This window comes from Xiphias gladius, chromosome 12 (assembly GCF_016859285.1).
Source record: "Xiphias gladius isolate SHS-SW01 ecotype Sanya breed wild chromosome 12, ASM1685928v1, whole genome shotgun sequence".
Taxonomy (NCBI): domain Eukaryota; kingdom Metazoa; phylum Chordata; class Actinopteri; order Istiophoriformes; family Xiphiidae; genus Xiphias; species Xiphias gladius.
This window is the reverse complement of record NC_053411.1, coordinates 9,464,610-9,480,195: the sequence shown is the minus strand read 5'-3', so window position 1 is coordinate 9,480,195 and position 15,586 is coordinate 9,464,610. Positions and strand designations below refer to the sequence as shown.

The window sequence follows — 15,586 nt, the reverse complement described above, 5'->3', positions numbered from 1 at the left end:
TGCAAATCTCGCGGTCAGGGGAAGTTCTCAAGAAAACAGGAGGAAGCATCATCTGACAACAAGCAAAAAAAAAACCAGGCTGTCATCTGTTTCCAAAGTAACTGATCTTTTTATAGTCCAGTGTCATTTGCGGTAGCTGATTCGAGCAGGAATCCTGCAGGGACCTGAGGGCAATCAAGGTGGCAGTCACTCTCCTGATACCCAGGTGAGAAAGCATTCTGCCAAAATAAAGGCTTAAGATCATGGGACAAAGCACTTGAAATGGGTATAAATCCTTAGGGAAATTCTGTAGGGAGAGCTTAAAGGATCCATCCACAAGCCTTGCCACGCCTTGTCATCCAAGTTACAAAATTCCACACCAAAGGTTGGTCAAAGTTTGTCAGATGTCAAAACAGATCACAAAATCCATCAAAACGCTATCAGGGTAAAGTGCTTGTGTGGCCTCTGTCCAGATCTGCCTATTCCTTTTCAATTCAATGGCATTTCCAAATTAGACGAGAAGGATGGTTTGATGTACATGGTCTCATTGTATTAAAAAGAAAGAAAAAAAAAGGCCAAGCATGCCCCTCTCCCTTTGTCTGCAGTGCGGCTATAGAGAAGGTTCAATTGTCTCTTCCTTTCTCCAATGCGTCCACAGATGCAGAGGAAAATCGATGCACAAAAGGCACTTTATTCCTGCTCAATTTTATCCTTTACTGCCAGTATAATTAAAAATGGCTTTGACGGACATTCCAATCCAAATTTCTCCATCAGCTGGAGGTGGTCTGCTCAAATTCATCAATGCTGAAGTGATGGAAAAGGGCTCCTCTTGGGAATGTTATGGCATCATGTACTCAGGTTGACTATAGGGAAGGTTGGGTTATTGATAACTACTCTGTTGCAATTCACGGAATGAGCATATACACTTTGTTTGCAGTGATAGATACTGTACAGCAGGAAACAAAGGAGAAGTAGGTAAAGACGCTGAAAATTTAAGGGGTTCATGTTTAATTATTGTAATAGCACAATTTGATTTTCCCCATTAAAGATACAATCAAACAATAGGAAACTGTGACTGCAACAATTGGCACAAAAACGAAATCAAAGCCTTGTTCACCCCATTTAATTCCATTTCTACCAAAGCAACATGAAGAACATAAATCATTTTTACATACTCTTTCTGAAAACTGCAGCTTCCGGCAGTGATAACAGCATCTGAGAGACAAATATTAGCAAATTACCTGTGTGTCATGGCTGCATCCAAGCTGCTGGACCAATTATTTCTGCTCTGTTGAAATTGTAAAGGTCTTTCCAGCTGTGTTTGACGCAAAGCTGGCTTAGGGAGACTTACTACTGACCAAAAACATAAACAAAGATTACAGGAGCCTAACCTTTCACAGCGTTCATGAGTGACAAGACAACCCTTACTAAATGGACCTTTGGTCTGGAGCCATCAAAAGTGGTGGATTGTCTCTCTACTGCTTTTGATACCTCTGAGTAGAGACTGAGCCAATAGGAAATAGTGGAACATAGCAATCCTTGTTGTCTATACCAATCAATAATGGGCCATTCGTTGGTAGAAACTGTATGGCACATAGAATTAACAGAAAAAGACCTAACAATATATTAAGAACAAAAAAACTGCAGACACTGGTGTAATGAAACTAGATTATAGATATCTGCTTAACCCCAGCATTCCAAGGCAATAAGTACACCTACCTTATTAATCATTATGGGCAGAAATTCCTTAAAGGGTTGCCCTACACTGACCTGAGTGAGCTCTTTGTCTGGTGGCATGCTTTATTTTCATATTTTCCAAGTGGAGCTAGTATGCTGCTGTGTTAAGCTATGTACCCTATGGTAGCCAGACTTTTAGCTACATTTATTATGTATGAGAGGGTAAGAGGCGTCCATGAGAAGATTATAAAAGCTTAAAATTTTGATGAGATTAATCTAGCTATCAATCTTTGCATGCATACAGTAGTGAACCAATTATAATGTGGCAGTCGATGAACAAATAACATTTATATCTCTGTGACTATGTTCTGAGCTGCTTGAGAACCTTAAAAAAAACATTAATTGGGAGCAGAATTATTCCTGCATCCTCCACCATAAGAAAATTTATATCATGAGCATGTCTAGTGTACTAGGGAGTTGCGGAAGCATGAGACTGCAACTATCAATGCTGCTTCTGTGAGAAGATAGAGTATCACTGTGGAGAACAGGAAGGGAGTGGATGTCAGGTGCCTGGAGAGGACGATCTGACATCTCAACTCCCGCTGTCCGTCATTCTGTCTTCCCAATGATGTATGGATCTTATATGGCACCGCTCACCCAGCAGAACCAGTCAATACTACCATGCCGAGGAATGTTATTGTGAGACAATAGGAGACTGTGACCCTTGTTATGGAATGACAAAACTCCATGAGGGTGGAGGGGAAAGGAATGGGGCTTATGAGTGGGAGGGGGCTGTTTTTTTATTCAATATCACATTGTCAGCAGTCTTGTGGTGGTATTTTAGTGATTAAACAGTTCAAGAATGTCTTTTCAAATGCTAAAAACTAATTCAAACTAACTAAAAGCTCATTCAGATTTCTCTGCAACAGGACATTTTTGGTTTGGGTTTGGTTTATTGGTAATATTGTAATACATATATAAAATACAGCATATAATCAGACTTTTTCAGAGATAGAATGATAAAGTCATGGATATATTTCCATTGTTTTCCCTAGTGATTACGCAGTCCAATAACCTTAATACTGGAAAATAGATATAAAACTAAACATTTTAATCATATGAATATTTTTGTTTTTCAGAAAGCAGACAAGGTCAAAAGTATCATAGACTGCTGAAAAAGAAATGAATTTAGGAGTTATCTATAATAAACATATTAAGATATCCACGTTCTATTGGGGAATCATATCTGGGTTATGGCTCGCTTTGGTTGTAATACCTAATCTGTGCTTACAATTTAACACGACTCCTAACTCTAAAGCACACTTCTGCTCATAATCATTATACAAAAAAAGAATTGCAACGGATAGTAAGGATCATTTTCTCAACTGATCCCACACATTCCCTGTTAGCGCCTCAAGATGTGTTTGCCCTTAAATGGAGGGAGGGCTCCAAACAGCAGCCTCAATTTTGGCTGTTGTATGAAATGCTCGATCCAGCCCTTGAATCATATGATGTCCCTGTGTAGGCAGACAAGTGGAAGGGGGCCCTCGTTTTCTAGATCCTCGCCCGTGGGGGCTCCGTTCCTGCCTGCACGCCAGTGCCATTATCGGCTACTTATTATTTGGCTGAGCGAGCTGGAGTGGGGCTCACGGGGCTTGCTTATGACATAATGACTGATTACAATCTTGTGGCTCCCCTCTAAGAAATCCCACAGTTGCCACCACTGCACCGTGGCGGCTCAGCATCACAGGCAAGACCAATGTGCAAGTGGATGGGGGGGGGGGTGCCTGCTGGTCCTTTCCAATGACAGCGTAACTGCTACCCGGTACTCAATCTGTCATGACTGACAGACACACTGGTGGACACTTGGGTAATCAACCTACTTGTCATCCGGTGCCTTGTTAACGACTGCTTCTTGTAACTAAAGGGCTGAAATGGGAGTAACATTACATATCTCTATTCCCAAAGCCAAACTGCAAGAACTGTGACTGAATAGCAATCCATGTATTTTAATTCCCCCTTAATAGTAAGGAGCACATTTGCCACTTCTCCTCCCTGTAGCAATGAAATATATACTAATGCATACAGACATTAAGACCATTAAGAGCAATACGTGTAACATGAACCATCCATAATACCTTACGGCTTATGAAGTCACCATGGATCCGTACTTATAAACTTTATGTGGTATACAGATGCATGCAGGTGTGACAGCAGTCTAAAAACAATACAGAACAGGCTCTGTCAATAGCTACTGTTTCTGAAGAACATGAGAAGTCATTCTGTCAGCACTTTTCAAACGCAAGCTTTCAGGCAGTCAATTAAGTTCAAGGTGAGACAAAAATGTGTTGTCATTTAAACTGTTTTGCTCCACTGGGGCGGTGCATCAATTCAGTCATCTCCGTTCCAGAGGTGACAAAGGGCTGGCAGGGAAGTTTATGTTTGCCAGTGGATACACAGGTCTGCTGTCGTTGTACCAACCTGCAAAGAAGCAGGATAGCATGTACAAAGCAGGAACAAAGCGGCAAGGCTTAAGATGCATCGTTCACCGTGAACAGATGCTGATAAAGGCGGGAACAAACAAGGGACTATTCTTGAGGAGCCTACTGGCTGAGGCAGTCCTTCCTGCCAGATCCAACCCCCCACTCCCACACTCCTAACTCCAATCCTATCGTATCGATTAAGAAAATCAATTTAGTCACAAGCACAGAGGGAGAGGCTGAAATGCTTCAATATATTTTGAAACAAAAACTGGAATCAGATTCTGATCAACTCAATGTATGCACCCTGGTAAATGCATGAAAATATATACTAATGCATACAGACATTAAGACCATTAAGAGCAATACGTGTAACATGAACCATCCATAATACCTTACGGCTTATGAAGTCACCATGGATCCGTACTTATAAACTTTATGTGGTATACAGATGCATGCAGGTGTGACAGCAGTCTAAAAACAATACAGAACAGGCTCTGTCAATAGCTACTGTTTCTGAAGAACATGAGAAGTCATTCTGTCAGCACTTTTCAAACGCAAGCTTTCAGGCAGTCAATTAAGTTCAAGGTGAGACAAAAATGTGTTGTCATTTAAACTGTTTTGCTCCACTGGGGCGGTGCATCAATTCAGTCATCTCCGTTCCAGAGGTGACAAAGGGCTGGCAGGGAAGTTTATGTTTGCCAGTGGATACACAGGTCTGCTGTCGTTGTACCAACCTGCAAAGAAGCAGGATAGCATGTACAAAGCAGGAACAAAGCGGCAAGGCTTAAGATGCATCGTTCACCGTGAACAGATGCTGATAAAGGCGGGAACAAACAAGGGACTGTTCTTGAGGAGCCTACTGGCTGAGGCAGTCCTTCCTGCCAGATCCAACCCCCCACTCCCACACTCCTAACTCCAATCCTATCGTATCGATTAAGAAAATCAATTTAGTCACAAGCACAGAGGGAGAGGCTGAAATGCTTCAATATATTTTGAAACAAAAACTGGAATCAGATTCTGATCAACTCAATGTATGCACCCTGGTAAATGCATGAAAAATATGTCTTCTTTTAAAAAGAGGCAAAGGCATCACATGATAGAAGCATATATCCTTCATTGTGGAGCTATCCACCTGTATGAAAATACTTTCATTCTACTGTCTGTAAATCTTATCAAGTATTTATGAGGAAATTCTATTTTAATTTAAAGCATTCACCAAGATACTGTAATCAACATTTCTGCAAGGCATTCATGCTTTGTGTTCTATTACAAGCTGTTTTGAAGTGGAAGGCTGAAAGTATGGCAGAATGAACAGAAATGTTATGAAATATTTATCCAAACACAATGATGAAACCCTATTAAACTTTATGCTCATTAGTGTGCCAACATATTTAGAAGATGTCAAACTACTAAAGAGCATGTATGGATCACTGAATGGGTCCAAAGGGGCCAGGTGGGGCCTCTATGCCAGAGCTCTGATTTAAGTGACTGTTTTAAGTGACATATTTGTGTTGGAAACTCACTCAAATGACCGCACAGGGACGCAAAAAGACTACAACGACAAACAAAACAACTTCAAAGAGATGCACAATGATTACAAAAAGAAGCAAACCCACTACAGAGATGCAAAAAGACAACAGAGTGACACAAATGGACTACAGAGAGACCGAACAACTGCACAGAGACGCAAAACAACTGCATAGAGACGCAAAACAACTCCAGGGCCAGGTTAAAAAAAAAAAAAAAAAAACACAAAACCAAGCAAAACAACTACAAACAGTTGCAAAATGACAACAAGAGAAAAACAACCACAACATTATAAAACATGAATGTAAACTATGAAGCTATGTTGTGTGCAGATGTTTTGTGTCTCTTTCAGTTCTGGGGATCTTGCATCTATATAGGAGAGGTGGGATGCCTTTTGCAGGTATGCATTGTATGCATCCAGGGGCCCATTGTCTCACAAGCCGTTCATGCTGAGGAACCAAAGTACTTTATATCATCCAAGTAATACAGCAAATAGTTTTGACATGACTGAAAGGTTTATTCTGTATCAATTATTGGTCTCACCTTACAAATTATATTATTTTAACAGCACAAGACGTGACTTTGGGTGACCATTTGACATGTCCCTGTAAAGAACGTCTCTCTTTTGTATTGATTTACTGTGGTTGAAGGAGCACATTTTTGCCAACTGGTAAGATAGGAGCTATGTGCAAATCTGCACCTGATATTTGCAAATACAGCAGCCTGTGAACAAGGAAGCTATCTTCATTTCTCTTTGCTGGCCAATTAGTGGTCAGATCAGGAGGTCCCAATGGTTTAGGGAGGCGTAAATACTAACCGTCATTTCCATTCATTTGTATGCGGCTGCAGGTGCACTACCTTATTATGTATTCAAGCCCAAACCTGCCTCCCAAACGGGCCATAAATTAACTTCTTTTAGAGCTTCAGTCTCAGAGAAGCATTGCATCTTTGTTTGAATCCTCTTCGCTGGTCTAAAGTTCACAGGGGAAAATATCCCTCAGTACAAAAGGAAGGCCATCAATACTGTTGCAAAAAACTTGGTGTCATACTGTAAAATGCACATGGACAAATGTATCAGATTTTACAGAGTAGTAAAGTGTATTTACTGCAGCCACGTCAGGCTTTGTCAGTTTGATAGCTTTTGGATACCTTTTAACGCCACCAACAGGGTCATAAGAGCGGCTTGGATTGCTTTAAATGCTAAGTTGACATTTTTGGGTCCATATCTGCACCAGCTGAGACAGTATCTTTTTCAATCTTAGGTATTCATTTTCCTTCAGCCAGTTCTCTCTTAGTGGAGCCAGGGGTTAACAATGTTATACAACAAACTGCTTTTTTGAATCCAGGTATAATTTCTGAGAACATCAGAGAAACTGATTTAATCACTGTACTGTTCACTGGTCAGACATACTGCAGAGGCCTTTATCTGTAAGAAATGTTCCTATAAGAATCTGTGCTGCAGTGCAAAGACGGCATCTCCGTTCATAAAATGCATACATATCTACATCCGCACAAGCTAGTTAATGCTTTGCACTCACATCCCCCTCTCCGTGCAGCTTTTGTATCTCTGCCTGCAGAAGTTGTTGAGCGGTAAAATACACCTGCTAAGTGTTTTGACCCCCCTAGGGACAACTGAACTGAGTGTTAAGGACAGAGGCGTGGCTTGCAGATAATTAAAACTGCACTCTGAAGTCTAAGATTTTAAGAGCACACCATCACTGGTCATGGCAACGTATACACTTAAGCTTAATAATGTACCGGCCTTGCAGGCCTTTATTAAGACTGAACGCACAAATCACGGTGGCATGTTAGTGGAATTCAAAACACAGACGAAGCTTCACGTCGTCTGTTCTGTGAACGCAGCAGCAGGAAAATGGCACTGTAGCCCCAAACGGATTTCATGGTCAACCAATGATCTTGGCTTCTTACTTCCGCACAAGGTAACGTCCTTGTCTAAATCCACGCTTGTATTCATTGTCAGGATTACCAGTCAAGGAGATAGAGCCAGTGACATATCTCCATGACCTCACCCTATCCTCAACACACCACAGACTCACTGGAGTGGTATAAAATCCCCTGCAAATCCATTAGTGATTTAAAGAGGCTCATCAATACCCCACACAGCAATTCTCTCATCCTAACCACTTTTTTTGTTTGTAAACCAGCCATTGAGAAAGGGCCTAGAATTAATATGATAATCCCCATCATCATGCTGGTAAATAATAGGTGTACTTAGGAAACAAAGTTGGGCACCAAATGGGATACAGAGACAGTGCACTCTCAATATTTCAGAGAGCAATGATTGCCTCATGCCAACTTGTGATATTATTGCAGCAGTATGATATTCATTTAACACAAACATCAGGGTGCATTTGTACTCTGTTTTATAAATGTCAAAACCTCCCTTTTATGTTCCAATGTTAGATGCAGGGCTGTGATAAACACAAAAATTACTGTTGCCAAATACTCAAATCCTTCCCCCCAAAAAGCTGTGCTCAAAACATCTGGACCTTATATATTCAAAGTTTTCAATGTGTACTGTATTTCTAGTCAAATATGCTATTTTAAAAGGCACTTTTCAGTGTGTTATCTACTGTTTTCTTTGAGGTTTACACTTCAAACGCTCCCAGACACTGGGGTCACTCATCACAGAGCTATACAGAATCAAGACACTAATTGTCTGTTCGTTCCATCAAGCACCAGCTGAAGTCTCCATCTCAACTTTAAGCCTATTTCCTGGGATTCAGTGTTTAGGGGGTTGTGAAAGCTTGTGTCAAAACCTTTGTGTCCAGGGTCAGCTGAAGTGTTGAGCGGCACGGACCTCGAGTACTTTTCCTCAGCCATGTGCTTTCTTCTTCGTTTTCAGCTTTTGCTTTTCTTCTTTTGTGACATTCCAGCCAGAGAAAAGGGCCCCAGTGTACCAACCTGTCTCACTCCTAACAGCATGATAACTCCGGTCTTTGGGACCTTAGAAAAACCGAGGGCCTCACTGTAGCAGTGGGTGAGATTTAGCCTATAAAATTTGAATACAGAACAGTAGGTGGCCTGCCTTATCTGTTTTCTAACAGGTTTAAACATTACGTTTAAAAAGACAAAAAGTAATATGAATAAATAAATAGTGCATAGAGCACAAAAATGAAACCCTGTATGCGGGGTTACTCTAGATATAGAGCCACCTATTATTTAAAAACCACGGGGGGAAAATCATCCAACAAATATAAAACATCTCCCTTCTCTGAAGATGTTTCTGTGATGTTTAACATGTCAGCATTCAGCCGCGGGGATAAACAATCATTCAACTGCAAAATGAGTTTTAAAATCCATCATTTTGACAGTGTAAGAATTCTGTACTGTCCTTTCGTAGTGATCTTATTTCTAACTCGTCAAAGACCTCATGCACTGCTGCCAATGAGAAGTCAAAAAAACAACTCATCTTATAAAAATGGTAATGGTAATGTTAAGTGCATGGACATTTAATATAAAGGGTTCCTTTTATGAGATCTGTGAATGATGGAAACCTTAACAAAAAGGATCCACACTCAGCCCCGAAAATGCTCTAATGTGGAAAATAAGTAACTATCAAGTAGACTGTAAACAGTGTATGAGTGGTACTGCTGTCTGTAGTCTGGTATTGTAATATTTTACAAAATAAGGTGAGGGCAGATTGTTACGTTGATGACTTCTCCAATATTAGACACTGTGCACTGGCGTTTCTGTTCGCTGAAAGGACTCTGACCTCACCTTCAACCTAACACTAACACAGGTGTGCGCAATTTTTGTACTATTGATTAAACTGCTGATTATTTTCTTAACAAAATCGATTTATAATTTTTTCATTAAAATGTCAGAAAATAGAGAAAAACGGCCATCAAGATTTCCCAGAGTCTAAAGTCATGTCTCAAATGTCTTGTTTTTCTCCAATCAACTGTTCAAAACTTAAAAATATTCAATTTAGTATCATAAATGACTTAAAAAATTAGGCTAAAATTCACATCTTAGAGGCTGGGGGGCCAATACAATGACTAATCGATTAATCAGCTAATCGTTTCAGCTGTACAGGAAACAGATGCCGTCAAATTAGCTTCCATTGAAGTGAATGGGAGGAGTGTAATATGACTGTACATCACTGTAAGAACTGAAGCCGGCAATGTTGCAGATTTTAGGTATGAAAGAGGCTACCAAGTGGTTGCCATGTACACCACTACAATCTAAGTCTAACTGTTGACTATCAAAAAAAAAAGGGTTGCAGTTTTAATTACACATTTTGTTATTTGTTACCAGCCCTGCACAGTTCTTCTGACTTTGATACATTAAAAACCTAACATATAATTTCCCTTATTTCTGGTAATGTACATGGACGATAGGAAGAACATGAGAAGTAAATCACAACCAATCCACAGCATTTGATCCCGAGAGAGATGACTGTACATTCAGTGAGCTAAAATATGAATCTAACATCTGATAAAGTGTGTGCAAGACTTGACCTTGAGCATTAAAATCTGTTGTGCAGTGGCATACCAAAATCACTACAGACAAAGCAATTAGATAAAAACATAAAAAAGGTATTTATTCACTCAGTGACTCTCGTATACTGCTTATGTCCTATTTGGACATAGTTTTCAACTCTTGTTTTCGGTTGCTTAGACTAGCAGAGGGGTAGCATCTACAGCATTAGGACAGTGCAGGTCTCACCTGAAGAAATATCTGCAGTTGCCGTTAATCAAAAAATTTAAAAAAAAATTATATTCCAATTTATTACAAATACCTTAAATTTGACCTACGTAGCACACAAGATGTAAACAAGAGACTGGAAATGTGTTTTACAAATACTACGCTCTGAAGAACAGTTATGCACACTGATACGTCGGTAAAAGCCCTCACTGTACACAATCTGAGCCATGAAGCCATACCCCCCACATAAGATAACCTAATGAAGAAAATTCTTAATGCACCAATAAATTGGATTCCCCCTGGCTTGCAATTTTGTCAAAAAAGGCAGAAATCAAATCAAATAAATGAAACTGCCGATGGAAAGAAATCCACTTGCAGCAAAACCACAGTACATCAACTGTGTGAAAAAAGGGAACATCACAGAGAGTGGCATTACTTCGGAAGAAACATGCAAACGACCTAACAAAGAAAACAAATGCTTTCCAGTGAGGGCCCCAAATTATCCCACACTAGTGTAATACATTACAACATGAAGAAATACTTTATGTGCCAGCACAAAGAGTTGGACTTACACTTTAAAATAAAACAAGATAGAACAATAACTCTCTCATAAGGCATCTTATGAATCCAGTAAAGGGTTTACTAAGGTTAAGGGTTATACCGTAGATCAGTTAGTAACAGTTAGTTTGATTTTTTTTTTTTCCTCCTATCACTATCTCACTCTTTATTTACCCAAGATAACCAGTTCTATCAATATTTATAACTATTACTTAACCAGGAAAAGTCCCACTGAGATTAAGAATCGCTTTTTCAAGGGTCACCTGGCCGAGATAGGCAGCAGCATAAAGACGGACACCTAGTTACAGACAGAAAACACAATAGGAGACAGAATGAAAAAGAACTAAAAACTAAAAATCGGAAATAGGGAACTCACAGTTTCATAGAGAAATTCAGAGCAGTCAGTTTCGTAACCAGAGAAATGACATCTTAAGAAATCTACCTCTAATTCTTTCACTTTGGATTTAAAAGCATATTTACTACGCTTATATTATGTAGCGCAGTGGCTCATATTCAGTACACCATCCTCCTGTAATGGACTGCAAGAGGACCACAGCTTCAAGAAAGGCAAGAGAACAATGGTTTTATTTTCATACAGCGCCGTCCCATCAGGCATCGCACCAGATGGTAAGATCAACTGCTGTTATATTAAATATAACCTCGATTATATTCCACAAGGAGCAGCATTTATCTGAATCTAAATGGATGAGACGCCCTGAAAACAAAGTGCAGGTTGACATAACTGATTAGTCAGAAAAGCATCAAATGTCCCCTTGAGTTTCCTGACTGGTGAAGAAAGACAAGGTTTTCACTGTTGGGAGAGGAAATCGTGTGATGTGTGTGTGTGTGTGTGTGTGTGTGTCTGTGTGTCATCTGCTTGAGGGCACTTGCACCAGTGCAGATTATGTGACAGATGGTACTGCGGTCCCGGACATAATGAATATAATTGTCAGATAAGGATACAACCAACAACACTGTGGATGATATTCTGAAATACGGGCACAAAAAAAAGAAAAACAACACCGTGGATGTTGGTCACCCTACTTAAACACATGAAGCCAACGCCTGGCTGAGAAACCAGTCAGGAAGTCCACAACTGTTATATTACTCAGGGAAAGATTCGACACAGATCGAAACCATATTCCAAAGGACTTACTGGAAACGAAGGGCACCACTGTACAGTGACAGGAAAACTTCAGATGCGATTCAAAGCGATGGGCTTAGTTTACCTTTTCCACTTTGATTTTGTTGCTGAAAGACAGCGCGCTGCCCTCACATCAAAGCTCTCAGTGCAGTGGCCCCTCAACCCTGCACTTCTCTACACACACGGGACGGCATATCTTCCCCAGCAAAGGCAACCCCTCTCCATCCCCTCTTTTCCTACGTGTGTGTATTAAATATAAATATTTGCTGTGCAGTATTTATGTTTTTCTGCAACGGGTATTCTGCAAAAAAGCCAACAGGGGCACTTTGGAAAAGTGTAGATGAGTCAGGTGACTGAGAGGGGATACTCAGTAAAATATAAAATGAAAATTCTACATAGCCCATACCAATAGCTAAAATATTCTATTATTTCACCCACAGTCAAGCTATCTTGAAGAACGCAGGCGCTCACGCCACTGCATCTATCCCCTGTGGTACATTTTGATCTACAACAGAAAAAAAAAAAAAAAAGTCAGGCCTGCATTGGTTACATTTCTTGACTCAAGCACATTTGAAAGAGAGGCAAGTTATGCTTTACACGCAGCTACTGACTTGGCGTTATGGCAGAGAACTAAGGGCTACACGTTGGATTTGAATGGCAAGGTGGGGAAAACCTTGGGAATTGCTGCGTGACTTTAAAAATGCTGTAACTTCGTTCACAGGTAGTCATCCATCGAGCAACTTCTCTGCAAAGCCTTTTTTTTTTTTTTAAGACCAGTAAACACTGGTTTTAAAGCAGTGCGTGAATGACGACTTTTTTCACTACTCAGCGGTCCAACTCTCTAACAGGACGGACTCATTAGTCCAAACGGGAAATGGAAAATTTCTCATATTGGCTATCGATATGTCGCGCGTTGAACGCCGCTGATTGCGCCTGAACGCATCGACAGCCCTGTTGAAAGTAATTAAGAGCGGAGCGCACGCCGAGACCGACATGACGGAGCCCAGCAACGCTGCTGCGGGCGCTTCGGCTCCGGGCATCACTGTCGCCCCGAGCCGATGTGCGCACACGCAAGAGGGGACATGTGCATTTTGCCGAGGGACATCAGACTTACCGCGGATTTCGGAACCACCGGTGGGAAAACGGGGGGGCTTTTGCTCACGTCCTTCCATTCAAAGTATTCGCGAGCAATTTCTCCCGCAACTGTCTTTTTTTTTTTTTTTTCAGCCGCTGGGTACCGTCCGTACGCACTGTGCGTGGGGAATGGACTCGGTGAAAGGGTCGAGGAGAGGCGACCACGAATCCAAACAGTTGCCTCCTGTCGCTCCGTCCAATATCCTCGCAAAACCGCCTCTGCTTAGAAAATCGGCTGCGCGTCCAGAATCCGAGTCCCGCCTGGTGATGTCGCGGGGGAACCTGGTGATCCTTGCGTTGTATCCACGGTACTGTCCCCTTACATCCCTTTATGGCACGAGGCGTCCTCCTGTGCGGGGGCTACATCACGTCCCATGAAGCTGAAAGGCGAAACGCCAGCAGCCTTCACCACTCACGCACGCAAACACACACAAAAAGAGTATCCAGAAGAATTGGGGGAAAAAAAGAGAGAGAGAGGAGGGGGGGGGTGGTGTTCTTGTGAGAAAAGCTCCGCAGGAGGAAAGGGATCTAAGTTGTTTGGGTCCAAAAACTGAGCTGTCCGCGACTATGACAAACCAATTGGGCGCACTGGCTGGGAGTAATTCTGTATGGAGACCGGGGGCTCGGAGAGCCAGTGAAAGGTGAGAGGAAAAACTCGGATGTGGATTGCCGCTCTCGCCGTATACTCGGGCTCCACCTAGCAGCAAACGCTAGATAACATGCTACAAACCGAAGCCCCTCAGCCTACAGTATATCTCGCCTTAGGCTGGCAAGCCCAAGCTATGTCATATTACATTCCGTCTGTGCGCCTGGGACTGCAATATTTATGTGAAATCCGCTGCCTCTCTCGTTAAAAGATTCCATTTTTCATGAAGATGCAACTGGTACAAGGACTGCCCATCGATAGTCCAATCAAGGAGATGCAGACTCAAGATTTCAGTAGATGAGTTTACAGGTGTGGCAGATACAATGCCCTGCATGCTTAATTAGAAACGTTTACAGATGGAAAAGAGTTAAGTAATTCATAACCTGCCCTCTCTTTGGGGAAAGGGTTTGCTTGTATGACGTATGTTGTCATCTGTTTGTTTTTTTTTTTTGTTAGTTGTTTTTTTTTAATATAATTTGTCTTCAAAGAAGAATTAATGGTCCCTGTTCTTGCTGGAAGCCAATTATTCACACAGATCTGTCTGATGGAGGCTGCTGAAGCTCCTTCTCAGTATCCCACCACTTCTTGCGTAAGTCCAGCTGTTCCTTTGACTGTAATTTCAGCTGGGAATGGCATTAAAAATGTGTGAAAAGTGAATTCACAAAATTTTTACCCAAGTATGGCCGATAAATATTCAGATACTATGCCATCTGAGGTAAATTTACAGATCAAAAATCACTAAAATCTTTTCCGATGACCTTTGAACGCTGCACCAGCTGCAGCGCACCTATTGCCGGAGCCAGCCAGCATTCAACCTCTCAGTCATCCTGAGGCCAATTAATCACTTTCATTATCCTAATTACAATCAAACAAAAACAAGTAATCATTCAATCCCTCACCCAGTGCTCCACTAATGAGCCCATATGAGCACAGACCTGGTGAAGCATATTTTTGCACTTGTTTCCTGTCTGAGAAACACTTTGAACTCCTGAACGCCCCGATGAAAAATTACTGGCTGCCTGCGTCTGAAAAGATGCAGTGTTATCTCTCCCTGGCACTGCTTTCAATGTAACCCCGATGCAAATGGATTTCTCCAGGTAGCGCACTGACCAAAGCTGCCTGCCATCACACTTACATAAACCAGGTAGTGATGCCTTAAGTGCCATGAAATATTCTGCTGCCATCTCTACTACATAAAATATACAAGAACTACAAAATAAGAGTCCCAGTCGCCACATTAGCAGTAACATTATTTCTACACTACTACTGGAGATTCAGATGCCTACAGATTAACAGAATATTAGTCAGAGTGAATCAGCTTCTCTTTATCTTCTGAATAACACATGATTAAAGTATAAACAGCTTTGCAAATCCTCCCCTGAATTGGAAAAGCATGTCAAAAATATGGAAATTAAGACCCCACTATATCTAATTTCATTGCAGAAAAAGACAGCAGTTTCCGTTTGAAAAGGAAGTTGAACTGTAACTCCAAATCAGTATATAATTATGAATCAAGAAGGAATGGTATTTCTAATCAGTACTTGTCAATATTAGGGATTCTTATTCCAAGTTGTAAAGTAAAGAAAAAGCTGTAATCAGATAATAGTTTGAGCTTCAAAAATGATGATGAATAGCTTATTGCGAGAAATCAGACATGTCAAGTTTGTTGCCAATAAAATATACCCATCAGCAACATTGAAAAATACCTTTTATCCTTTTATTGCCAGTCTCCCAGTTACAGCAAATGGATCTCTACAATGATTTGTT

At 41.0% G+C, this 15,586-nt stretch overlaps 1 protein-coding gene across 6 annotated transcripts in view; it reads right to left on the bottom strand.

The window, feature by feature from the left end:
* Positions 1-13,996, bottom strand: part of LOC120797388 (adhesion G protein-coupled receptor L3-like) — a 212,250-nt gene extending 198,254 nt beyond the window's left edge. For all 6 annotated transcript variants that reach the window (XM_040141016.1, XM_040141010.1, XM_040141014.1 and 3 more), the window contains exon 1: positions 13,154-13,996. The gene's annotated coding sequence lies outside the window, so the exon portion shown is untranslated. The remainder of the gene's footprint in view (positions 1-13,153) is intronic.
* Between the last annotated feature and the right edge of the window lie 1,590 nt (positions 13,997-15,586).